This window comes from Triturus cristatus, chromosome 11 (assembly GCF_964204655.1).
Source record: "Triturus cristatus chromosome 11, aTriCri1.1, whole genome shotgun sequence".
Lineage (NCBI taxonomy): Eukaryota > Metazoa > Chordata > Amphibia > Caudata > Salamandridae > Triturus > Triturus cristatus.
This window is the reverse complement of record NC_140594.1, coordinates 466649728-466664033: the sequence shown is the minus strand read 5'-3', so window position 1 is coordinate 466664033 and position 14306 is coordinate 466649728.

Sequence of the window (14306 nt, the reverse complement as noted above, 5' to 3'; positions counted from 1 at the left end):
CCATAAATTCTGAATGTTAGCACTCTAGTTGCTCATTAGATCACTGTAGTAAAGCTACTGCTCACCAGGGAAGTCTGATGCAGGTATTCAAAGTGCATGTTTCAGTCTGCATGTCAGAATTTTTTTATGACATAGAAGAGGATTTGAGAAGTCAAAATGTGCCCTAATTTTTCTTTCTGCAGCACTAATCATAATTTCTATGGCAAAATGAATCCCCTCATTGTGTTCCTTTTTAAATTAAATGTTTTCATTGTTACCAGTTTATTCCAATCAAGATGGCTTCAGGTGTGCCATACTTTTGTCATAAGTAAGACAGTCAGCGCTCTAGTTGTTCTTAAGAACACTCTGGGACATTCTGCCAATAGGCTATACTTGGGCTACATCTGGGTGATATTTGGGCTACATTTGGGCTCTTTTGTCTCTGGTGGCCATTTTGGGAGATTTATTTGTTATGAAGTTTCCTAATTTCCTCATTTACTACAGTCTCCTCAGTAGGAAATACTTTCAGTTTTTTACTTTGATTCCATAAAGAAGGCATTCAGATTTGTCACAAATTTGCCATAAATTCAGAATGTTAGCACTCTAGTTGCTTATTAGATCACTGTAGTAAAGCTACTGCTCACCAGGGAAGTCTGCTGCAGGTATTGAAAGTGCATGTTTCAGTCTGCATGTCAGCATTTTTTAATCAAAATGTGCCCTAATTCTTCTTTCTGCAGCACTAATCATTCTTTCAATGGCAAAATGAACCCCCTCATTTTGTTCCTTTTTAAATTAAATGTTTTAAGAATTACCACTTTATTCCAAACAAGATGGCTTCAGGTGTGCCATACGTTTGTCATAAGTAGGACTGTTAGCGCTCTAGTTGTTCTTTAGGACACTCTGGGAAGCTGCAGTAGAACACAAAGGAATCAACTGACAGTCTCTGCCCTTGTTGGATGTACATGTTTTACTGAGAATGTCAGACTTCATTCTCACATGACTGAGAAATATAATGTGAATTTACAGAAAATATGCTCTCAGTTAGCTTATAGATCACCTTCCAAACCTCTGTGGGAAAAGCATGAGAAAATAGTTTTCTCTCAAACATGATTTATGATATCACAGCAGAAGGCTTTTTCACATGGTAAAATCACCTTAGAACACACCACAATTCCTAAAATGAGTATGGTACCATCAACAAATGATTTATAATGTAACTAAAGTCTTAAAACCTTCTATTAACTGCAATGCTTTTTAATGAGGTGCTATCATGTATATTGGTCCCAAGATGGCTGCCAACACTTCTTGGATGAAGTGCTTACAGCCAATCAGATCGCACGATGAGATGTGTGGTTAGGCTGCGCCCAGATATATATGTGATTTTACTTTTGATTTTCTCAGGAACTACTGAACGGATTTACACCATTTAAGCAAAAGGCACATGCCTGACCTGAGGACTACCTCTTTGCCAAACTTTAAGTAATTCTGTTCAGCCGTTCGGGCTGTACCTTCGACTAAAGGTCCTAAGGGAAAATGCATGGGGAAAACGCGTTTTGGGACCCCCCCTTTTTTCTCAGCCCCCGCTTGACGAATCACCCCAAGACTTTCAGGGTAGGAGCTGAGCGGAGCGCCCCATTAGTTTTGAAAATTTTATGAAGATAAGTCAACCAGCGCCAAAGTTATTCAAAATAGAATTTTCAGATTTCCTATGGGAACTCGGTCCTAACTATAACTATCTACTGGCGACCGCCAGTAGATAATATATATATATATATTCACTTAAAAAACCATAGGTTTCACACATGTTATAGTTAGCTGGACATTTCACTCGTAAAAAACCAATGAAATTCCCCCGTTATAGTTAGTGCAGGCAACTATAACTCACGCGACCGCAATCCTCTGCTGATGACGTCAGATATTACATCACTGTATTTAGACACTTATTTACCCATGTCTTCTTCCATTAATCTTTAGCTATACATATATTACAAATATTTATTTTTCAGAAAGACACATATGTCATCAGTGATGTAATATCTGACGTCATCAGCAGAGGATTGCGGTCGCGTGAGTTATAGTTGCCTGCACTAACTATAACGGGGGAATTTCATTGGTTTTTTACGAGTGAAATGTCCAGCTAACTATAACATGTGTGAAACCTATGGTTTTTTAAGTGAATTTGCAAGGTTTTTTAAATGCTAATTCGTAACTATAACATGTGTGAAACCTATGGTTTTTTCAGTGAATTTCAAAGGTTTTTTAAATGCTAATTTATGTATGTATTTTTTATTTTTTCTATGGGATTTTTAGCGTGTGCGCACGGTGCGCGAACCTCGCTTAATTTTCCGTTAAAAATATTTAAAAAAAATGTACGTGTGTTTTTACAGCGTGTGCGCACAGTGCGCGCACCCCGCGATTTTTCGGAAAAAAAATGAAATCTTTTTTTTGCCCTTGGGGGTCCTTCTGGGACCCCCTGACAAAGGCTAGGGGGTCAGGAACTGTCCACCCTGCCCCCTTTTCACGTTCTCCACCTTTGTTTTTCACCCCCTCAGACTGCGAGAGACAAAATGGCGGCTGACACTTCCTGGTTTCGACCGATTCGAATGTTTACCGACATCTAACAACCAATCACGCACGGCAGGTATAGATATTTATATGCTTTAAATGCTATTTTCTCAGGAAATACTGAACAGATTTACACGAGACCTTCAAAAGGCACTTCCTTGACCTTATGGCTACCTCTCTGCCAAATTTCAGGTAATTCTGTTCCGCCGTTCGGGCTGTACCTTCGACTAAAGGTACTATGGAAAAATGCATGGGGAAAACGCGTTTTGGAACCCCCCTTTTTCTCGGCCCCCGCTTGACGAATCTCCCCGAGACTTTCAGGGTAGGAGCGGAGCGGAGCGCCCCACCTATTTTGAAAATTTTGCGAGGATTCGTCAACCGGCGCCAAAGTTATTCCAAATAGAATGTTGCGGATTTCCTATGGAAACTAGGTCGTAACTATAACTATCTACTGGCGACCGCCAGTAGATAATATATATATAATCATCAAATGCCTCGAGAGCTTCAGGAGCGCACTCGGTAATCAGCCAACCATGCAGTTTTCTTTAATGACTCTCCTTGGCATCCCGAATCAATGTTCCCTTGCCTGACGCGTTTCGATGTAGAGACATCTTAATCATAGGCTTGCTGCAAGGTTATTTCTATTTCCACCTTCATTTAGTTAATTACCCTCAATGGGTTTCTGCTTAGTGCATATTTAATTATAGTGGGATGATGGGACCTGTAGTCCATCCTTGAGCAATAGTTTTCCTCTAAGTGAGTTTCTGTGCACTGTTACCAATTTTAAAGCATTTCTCATCCTATAGTAGGATTCCGGGACGCACTCGGAGTGTCCGTTTCTTTTAGGCTGACTACGCTGTGCGGCATGAACAGTTCCATATCACAGCCTCTCTCTTGTCTTTCCACGAGACGGTGCTCCTCCCCACGGCGCGGGCCGCCGTGTAAACAGATAATCACCAAATGCCTCGAGAGCTTCAGGAGGGCACTCGTTAATCAGCCATCCATGCGGTTTTCTTTAATGACTCTCCTTGGCATCCTGAATCAATGTTCCCTTGCCTAACGCGTTTCGATGTAGAGACATCTTAATCATAGGCTTGCTGCAAGGTTCATGACAGAAGGTGCTCTTTTTATTTCTATTTCCGCCTTCATTTCGTTAATTACCCTCAATGGGTTTCTGCTTAGTGCGTATTAATTATAGTGGCATGATGGGACCTGTAGTCCATCCTATATATATGGATGTATTGAACATTATTGTAACTATTAAAACTATATTTTCAACGTAATATATTTTTAATATTATCTAATATATAAAAATAGAAACATAAATGACATTATCAAAGATAATTCATATATATTACTTTACATTAACCTAAAAACCTAAAATGTGATCATAAACTTAAATAAATACATTACATATATGTATAATTCTTGAACAAAAGTTATCATATTATTAATATATATGTTATAACCATTAAAATACTACATTTTAAAACTACTTTACTAAGGGCCTTATTATAAGTTCGGCGTCCTCCCCTGCCGGCAGCCCACGGTGCTGGTGGTCCAAAGTCCGCTGTATTCCAAGTTGACTACAGAGCCGACGGTGTGGAGGTGGACATCTTGCAGCGGTGGTGAGTACTTTTCACAAATATATCGATGCCTATGTGTAGATTTCGACTGCAGATGTGGCGGATGCACACATTTGCATGATATTTTGGGAAAAGATAACATCTACCCAATACCGGGTTTCAGCCCATATATGCGCAATCCTCCCAAAGGGTATATGGTTCAAAAAGGACTCACCTGTTTATCACCGCAAACAGGGTTGCAATCCTCGCTGTGAAGTTCCTGCTGTGAAGGGGAGGCCTAGAGAAAGGGTTATACATCGGAAGCTGTCTTGAAGAAGAAAGGATTGAGTAAACATCTCAAATCCTTTTTCTCTGCATCTTGAATGAGGCAGTAGGACAGCTGCGGTCCGCTTGTGGAACAGGCAACCTGTAATATGGTCGGGTTTGCAGTTCCCCTTTTCCACCCTGTGGTGGCTGCCTTTCCCAGACTGTGAACCTAGCGGTCTGCTGGCGGTCTCAGCAGTCCAGCGGTGGTCTTCGCAAAGCCAATACACCCAACTTATAATTCGGCGGTCAAACCACCGAGCTCACCATGCTCAGACCATCGATACAGCGGTCCACGGGACCACCAAACTTGTAATAAGGCTCTAGGACTAATACTTACTTAATTTTAAAACACACAAAAATAATGTAAAAAACACAATTAGAACATATATATATATTAACACTAAAATATATATTTTTTTAAAGGCCATCAAAAAATTACTTAATACCTAAAATGAGTAAAAAACCAGACTCCAACCCATAAACACTTCAAAAATGAAAAATATCAAATAATTTTATTGCTTAACAGTAGGTACATTTCAACAAACATTAGGACAAATACATACATTTTAAGGATGGAGGAATCATATATACTATTCTAAATCTAGTGTAATAGTCATAGTGAAAACAAAATGCATGGAAGGATTCAAACACACTATTCTAACTCCAGACTAACAAACATTGGGTAAACGTATACATTTGGGGGAAGGGGTCATATTTACTATTCTAAATCCAGTCTATTGAATGTTAGAGAAAGTTCATACCTTGATGGGGGGGTTGTGTTTTACTGTTATAGCTTCAAACCATCATCCAGTTGGTAAATAGCATACACCATGAGGTGGGAGGATACTCTAACTACAGTCAAACAAGCATTGGGCCGTGCACACATTGGAAGGGTCAGATGTACTATTATAACTCTAGTTTAGCAAACAGTGAAGAAAATGCATACATTGAACGGAGTTGAAATTTCTTATTTTAACGCCATTCAACTGACTGTCAGGATAGTGCTTACATTGGGAGTCAGATTATTAGTCTAACTTCTGTCTAACTAACATTGGAAAAGTGTGTACTTTGGGGGTCAGTTGAATTACATTACTATTCTAATTTCAGTCAAACAAACACTGGGGAAAGCGAATACATTAAATGCTTAATTTAAGCACTCTAACTCCAGTTTAGCAATCCTTGGGAAAAATGCATATGTCATGCAGTCTGCTTTACTGTTCTAGCCACAGTCTAACAAACATTGCTGAACGTGTGTATTTTGGGTGGATATTAGTTTTACTCCTCTAACCCTAATCTAACACACATTTGGAAAGTGCATACATGGAGGGGGTAAAATTCACTGTACCCAAATAATATAATTGCTCTTTAAAAAATAATTGAAAAATCGTAATATAAAACTCAATATAATATGATTTTTTAATGGTTCTCAAATGTGTACACACACCTTAAATTTTTTTAATAAAGAAAGACAATTATAAAAAGTTACAAAAAATAAACAGCATACCTCAAACTCACCGATAAAACACACAAACATTAAGGTGCTTGCGCTCTACATACAACAAGACTTCATTAAACTAGCGTTTCACAGATTCTATTCAATATGACATCACCCTTCATAATTCCACCCCTCGAGACTCCGCATTCTAAACCCAGTAGGTTGTCAGAATCGCTTTTTAGCCATTTCCAACCATACTTACTATAGTCTTCAATTTTGTTTGTTTCAGAACCCAATAAAGCCCAGAAAAATTATAACACGGAATGCATATAAACTTGCAAAAAGTGGAACATCTTCAAGAGTTTTAGGCGTCGCATCTTGTGTGTTTTTAATCCCACAACTTTAATGAAGCATAAAATGAAATGCAAGCATTGAGTAAGGGGCCTAGGAGGTGGCTAGGGCGATTTAATGCACAAAGGAAGGAATGTGATTAAAGATCTAACTACAACAGTGGCACTACAAGGGCATGCTTTACAATTCATTTTGTATAAGAGTCCCCTATTCGACCACCTATTACTTGGACTGTATAAAATGTACTTACAGGAAAGATACTCTGAACTTAACAACTTTCATTCCAGTTTTGTGTTCCTCAGCAGTTCAGTATTTACTGCATAAGATTTGTTAAAGTAATAAATAAACAGCTTTATTTTTTTCTGAATTGGCTGAATCGAAAGAGCTTATGCAAATCATCAAGCTGTCTTCTGTTCCTTTTCATATGTTCTGTCCAGATTAAAAAAATAAGCCTGCAGTGCAGAAGGTTTGTTTATGTGGCCTGTGTCTTTAGTATTCCCAGCACGCTGGACTACCCTTTTCAGCATCCTATTACCTTTTCGCACAGCACGCTGCTCTTATATTTCACCCACCAGGCGAAATAGCCATTAGAAAAAACTCCCAATATTATTAGTTCAGTTTGCAAATATTGCATATGCTTTCTGATGATTGGACCCAAGAAAGATAAGGGGCTTCTTCTTAAAATATAGAGTCATTTTATAAAATGATGAAAATGGCTGGCTTGGAATTGTGGCATCTGACTGCGGCTTAAAATGTAAATGAATCAAGCTATAAGGAGTGATTCTAAATGTCAATGTTCAAGTTTGCATGCCTCCATCGCACAAATTTAACGATTAATTTTATCATGGTTCAGACAAATGCAAACACATTAAAAGCTTTTACTAATTTATAATTTGTTTCACTAACGGGCAAAATAAAGTGTGCATTCCAATGCCACACACGGTTTTACGTAAGCTGCTTTACAGTCACCCACTGACATTGGACACATGCTGCACACCATAACGAGACTGTTTCATATGGTGCGATGGGCATCCAATATCAGTGCGGCAGCCAAAAGACTCCTCTTCAAACTCCCACTGATATTGTCATTCATTCCCCTGCATATTCCAAGATAGCTTAAAAACTTCGAATCTGTTCTAAAATGTGATTTCAACTAACGGCCTAAGATCTGAGAGTGAAAGAGACGTTCAGCTCCTTGTCTGTGTTTTGTAGATAACAATGCATTTAGTGAAAATAAAGAACAGTGCGGGGGTCAACATATAAAGGCGTGTTTTTGTTGTGTTACCACAACCAAGGGCATATTTATAAGCTCCTATCCCCACAGGAACGTATTTTATTTTTATGTTCCTGTCGCGATATGGGCTTTGCCTTATTTACAAAGCAGTGTTAAGCCACTTAACGTGGCTTAACGCTGCCTTGTAAATACAGCACCCTTTCACGCTATAGTTAGCGTGAAAGGGGTGGGCAATGGGTGTTGCGGTGGGCATTCCGCTGCAACACACATTGATTTTGATTCTGACTCATATTTACATGGGTGGTGCAAATATGGGGCAGCACCAAAATTAAGACCCAAAAAAGCCTGGTCTTAACATGGCGCAACGAGGAGAAATGCTTTGTTTCTCATAGTTTTTGCTGTTTCTATGTGTGCTGCATTGTGCAGCACACCATGAAATAGCAAAACGCCATGCATTTTAAAAATGATGAGTTGCAACTTCTATGTGTGCTGCACGAAACAGCACACATAGAAGTTATAAATTTCCATTTAAAATTGTTTATGTCTAGGAAGGGACAAAAACATCATGTCCCCTCAATGCTGTTACCCTTGCACTATGGTGAAAGGGTGCCTGCAATGGCGCTAGGCAGCTGTAATTAGCACCAACACAGGGGGAATGCAGGGCTGCACCATATTGTTGTAAATTTATTGCAGCCCTGCATTTCAGAAGTGGCGAAGCACGGCGCTAAGCCAAAAAGGCTAAAGCCACACTCAGTCACTTCTTTGTAAATATGCCCCTCGGTGCCCAATATAAAGACTGTACAGATAAGAAAAATCAAACTGGAATAGTCAATTCCTGTTTGAGACTTAGGGGCCGATTCCGATCTCGGTCGGAAGGGCACCTAATCGGGTTCGGCCGGAAAAACAACGAGCCGTAAGCATGTTTTCCGGCCGACTCGTACAGCTGTACGAGCGAGCAAGTACGCTGTGAGCTACATGAAATTCACCAACCGAGTCGTTTCCGGGTCCGAACCGCTCCGTACGTCCCGGTCTGAAGCTAACCTTGGCATGCAATGGATGCGATTTATAACCGAGCCAGTACGATTCACATGTCGGATAGCCTGTGCGAGCCGGAGTGTCCGGCTCGCAAAAGCTCCCGGAGTCGGACTTTGGGGGTCCGCGTCAGACCCCCTGACACCCGCAGCCCTACGACTCGGACACAGGGGGGGACCTATGGGTCTCCCCAACACAGGCATGTACGGTGCGGGTGGCACCGATGCGTACCCACTGTAGGGGGCTCACTTGTTCGAGACGTACCCATTCAGTCAATGGGAGCCCATGTACAACGTCGTACGACCGGCTCCCATTGACTTCAATGGGAGTCCGACCGAACCGAGTCCGACAGCGCATCGTACTCGCTCGGTCGGACTGTAGGGGTCTGGCTCGGTTGGAAAACACTCCGGATCCGACTCGGTCGGAGAGCTTTCCGACCCAGATCGGAATCTGCCCCAAAATTTATTTTTAACATCTTGCATTCTTACAAGCTCGGATTGAAGTATACACTTTATTATGTATTTTACAAGCCAAAAGGATTGCACTTATCCTGGAATTATTTTCTGTGAACTGTGTCCTTCTTTGGTGGCATGCTGGTGCGGTTTAAAGTTTTAATTCGCTAACTCGCTCCTTTACTAAGGGTGGGTGGAATTTGCGAAAGTGCCTGTCGCAAAATATCGCGAAACGGCAAAAAATCTCCGCGATCACGCGAACTTTCGCGTGATCGCGGAGATTTTGTGCTGATTAATCGTGCCAGAATGAATCCTGCCCTGCATATTTATCCAAGAAGATGCCACCGTTTTGTGCAATACCTCTACTCAACTGGAGTGCATTCTAGTGGCAAATCAGTAAGTGCTACCACGTTGGGTAAATAAATGTATAGTGTTTTTCCTACAATACAGCTGCATAAAGGGCCAGAAGAGTTGTCTCCAGCGACCATGTGTGTTTGTAGCTTTGCCACCGCGCCGATGGGCGCCAGGGTCCCTCGAGTGAGCTGTCCATCATAGTGGTGAAAGGGTGGGAAGACGTTGCACACTGCCAGTGTGTGGGGCGGGGCTACTATGCAGTTCACATGCCTCTTGTTTATAAAGGGTCAGAGACCGACCAGGGCAGCAGATGAGGAGACAGAACCTCCTGGTGTCAGGAACTACATGGGGATTCCACTCGAGAAACCCATGGATGCACAGACCTCCATCAATGAAGTTCACATGCCTCTTGTTTATAAAGGGTCAGAGACCGACCAGAGCAGCAGATGAGGAGACAGAACCTCCTGGTGTCAGGAACTACACGCGGATTGCGCTCGTGAAACCCATGGATGCACAGACCTCCATCAATGATTACAGCAAATTGCTGACAGTAGATATGGGGAGAAAGCACACCTGCCTAGCCTCCACCGTGCTCACAAATCTTTTGTGCTGATTAATGCTTACTGAATTTGACCTTCAACTCGGGCACCTGCTTTATTTATATCTGTAAGTGCTTCCTGAGGTTGAAAATGACAGGAGCATCGTGCCAGAATGAATCCTGCCCTGCGGATCGCGGAAGTTTCGACATTTTCGTGTGCCGCGCGGAACGCGAAAATGTATAAATTTTGCAATTTCCGCGAGCGGAACGGAAATTGTGGCCCACCCTTGTCCTTTACTCACTCCAACCTATACACCAATAATATGCCCAGTATGATGGGTTTACTTAGGGCCTGATTATGAGTTTTAGCGGTCCTTTAGCGGGAGACATGCTACTGCTCTGCAGTAGGACCACCAAAACTCACCCCCACCCTCCTTCCAGATTACAACTAATTTTAAGGTCTGGAGGGCGGTGTGACGGTCTCACAGTGGTGATGCTTAAAGACTCATTGTGAGCCTTTTAAACAGTATTGCAGCGGGTCCGCCATTACACTTTCCTGCACAGGAAGAGAAGCACACCTTACAGAAATGCAGGGGGCACAACATATGCCCCCCTGCATGCACCTCCGTGCATGGGGGCAAGAGCCTTTCTTTCCCCACCATCAGCCTTCCATGACAGCGTGCTGGCAATGAGGAAATTAGTAATATGCTTGCCGGTGCCTCAGGGTACCACCAAGCATATTTTAGCCCTCAGACCGCCGTGACACCACCAGGGAATGGCGATTCCCTGACAGCTGCAGCGGTGAAATGTCGGTTTGAGCGCCCAATTTGAAATTAGGCAGTCGGACTGCCGGTGTGGCGGTGGCTGGACTGCCACTGCTGCACCCCCATGAGTCTGTCGGTCCACGGACTGCCAGACTCGTAATAGGGCTTAGTGTGTTGTGGATATATCTAGAGTAAATTAAACACACAACAGTTGAAGAGAGACATACTTGCAAATACTCTAAACCACTGTCAATCACTGTGGGTAAAATTCCAATCCATAGTGTCTTTCCTAATGTGCCACTCTAGATAGAGTCCCGCCTTATGCATATTAGTACTGATACTGTTCCTCATGGGAACAGTCCCTCTTGAACTTCCATACAAGGCTCATATAGAAGTGAAAACAAGCAACTCCAAACTGTTTCAGAATTCTTAGGCCTCAACAGTGGGATGTATGAAAGAATAATGCATGCCTTTACTATGCATGCCTTTACAATGCAGTTCTTACAACTTGTCTACCAGTAGCACAGATGTCTTTACCACACATGCCAATACCGCAAACATACATAGAGGTACATTGTAAGTACCTTTACCACGCATTCCTTTACAATGCATTTTTTAAATACATTAAAATAATTACAATAAATAGTTTTATTAGTAAATTAAAAATACTACTAAACAACGGACACTATGAAAACAAGGCAGCATAGTAAAATTTTGGTACACATTTTCTACATGAAATAAATATTTAAAAAATAATGCTGACTTAAGCAAAAATCCAAATAAACACTTTTATATTTTAGAAATGTACACAGTAGACCTTCCTTCATTTGAAGCCCATATAAGTAGCTTTTCCACAACCAAAATAACTGCTGTGAAATGTGGACAGTCAAAAAAGATTTTTTTCACCAAACAAATTAAATTTACATTCAGTCAGATAAAAAACCACAATACAAAACGCATTCCAAAACATATTTTACTGTGAATTATCGCATATCACAAGAAAATATACATTCAGCCGTCCACCATTTTGTGCTCATTTGTACACTAACTTCGATTGTGACCACACATACCATTTAGGGAAAGAGAGGATGAAACACAGCCAGTTGCAAATACTGCCACTTAGCTACACAAGTAAGTATAAACTTGATCAATAGCATTCTCTAACAAAACTAAAATTATCTCTAGAACAATTATTTATTCAGAACTTTGTTTTCATTTACAGACTGCAAACATCTTAAAGTGTCCTATTCAAGTTCCAGTACTAATTGTACACCACCGGAAGGTGAAATAAACAACCTATTATAAAGAGAATTACAAAAATGCTAATTTTGTTAAAAAAAATACTGTATCTTCTTTTTTGATTTGATACTGGACAGTAACTGAAGGGCAAAATTAATATTCTAACGCCGGAACTTACTTACCTCCAGGACACCTATCGGGTAATCGCGCGCTTTAAAAATCACCATAACATAACACACAACATAACCTCAGGGAAGGTGCTGGACAGTGACTAGTGGTCAACGTCAACATTAGTAATCTAATCCCATAACGTACTTACCTCAGAAAAGGGCAAAGACAGTGACTGGGGGCAAAATGTCTATTCCTACTCCACCAGGTGCTTACCTCAGGGAAGGTATTGGACAATGTTTCGGGGCAAAATACTATTCTACCTTCACCCAGGTACCTACCTCAGGGAAGGTGCTGGCCAGTGGCTGGGGGCAAAAATACTATTCTAACTCCACCGGGTACTTATCTCAGTGAAGGTGCTGGACAGTGACTGGGGGCAAAATCGCTAATGTAACACCACCAAATACCTACCACTTCTTGTTTTCCACAGCCCTTAAAATTAAAAATAAAGAATTGGAAAATCCAATAGAAGAAAAGAAAGTTAACCAAACTTTAGAAAGCCACTTTTGAAAAGGTTCATTAGTTTAAGAAACTATAAGCTCAGGGGGGTATTCATTTCAGGTAATTATTCTGTTAAAGGCAATGAATAACCAAATGGAACCACTTTCATTCTACAGGCAGCACAGAATGATACTTGAACATCTCTCATTTTTAACAGGAATAATATAGTTTCTTTCTACAAACAGAACAGTGCCTCAATTATTCATCCACATTTTTTTTCCTTAGCAGGTATATTGTTAGCAAACAAAATAAAGCAACATCTAAAACCATAGCATTTACAAAACTTCTATTTTTTTCTTACATTTCGACAGATTACAATACCATGGCATGCAGAAATCAGACAATAGATTGCTCAAATATAGTGGCTATCTTTATTGTAAGGGGAGGTTAACAGAGCCCAAGAGTCATTGGAGGAGTGTGCAGTATTTTTCTTCCCATTTCAAATACAGATTGGTTACTTTGGGAGACACTGTGGAAAGGACTACAGAGCATAACCACTCTGCCTCTGCAATAGAGATTGACGTTTGTGAAAATATTCAACACATAAAAATGGCAGGATCCACCTCCAATGAACCATGTGGATCAGTTTTGTGGGAGGAATCCCAAAACATTCCAGCTAATAGATTTTTTATACTTATGAACCTTTCCTCCTTTATGACAATGAAAACCCTTTCAAAGGAATGCTAATATTTACCACCACCCATAACTTGGTATACTTTGAGAAAAGTGAAATGTGGATGATGGATGGAATTTTTAAATCAACTCCACATCCATTCACACAATTTACACTATTCATGCTAACATAAACCACACAACTGTCCTATTAGCATACAGCTTACTTTCAGAATAGCAATCCACAAAATAGACTGCATTTTTATCAGTAATAAAAACCAGAACTGTGAATAAAAGTCCTATGAAATTATAATTGACTTTGAATTACAAATGATAAATACTATTACTAAAATAACACAAACTAAAAGATGTTTTTTTCACTTTTCGCAGGCATATTGGGGAAAAATAAAAAAAACAACCTGAGCTGAAGATTACATGTCAAGCAGTAAACTACAGTATCAGCTTTGTGTTTTGTACCTCCTGAGTGTGTGGATGAATTTTACACATGAATTACAGAATCTGAATATGTTAAACAAAACGAAAAAAAATTGGACCAACTACTTAATTACGTAGCGGACATATGGATAGGTCATCTTTGCAGGTTAGGTCACATGAGGAAGCCAAGTTTTCCCATCTCCCGGTGGAATTGTTCCTGGATCTGCTTAGATGGATATGCAAAGACATGCAATGCCATAGAGGGACGGCAACATTCATTTAAAAAAACAGTTGGAAGATCTCACCATAACCTGTACAATTAATTGGAAATTTTGAAGAAGGAACAAAGCCTCCAAGAAATAAGACTTGCACAATCATGAACAGGTAGGCTGAACCCTTGTGTTTCAAAAACATATAATCATCGGAGAGACTATTGGCTAAAAGCCATCAATTTCCATTGTTGGGAGCTTCAGACTACCTTGACAATATCATGTACATCCTACACTTGGAACATATGCAAACAACCTGTAGATGTACTTGCCTGTTCTAACAACGTGTTCTAATAAATAAGAATTCTTTTTAAATAAATGCAAGGAAAACTGGAGGTTCCTACCTGTAGTTGTTTTCTTTCTTGCACACTTGGTGGCATTTCATACCACTTGTCACCTGGAGTGTTCACTACTCCAATAATTCAAAGAGGGAATCCAACATCCAAAGAAAAGACCAGCTCCAGTATTTTCATTTTTTTAAAGACT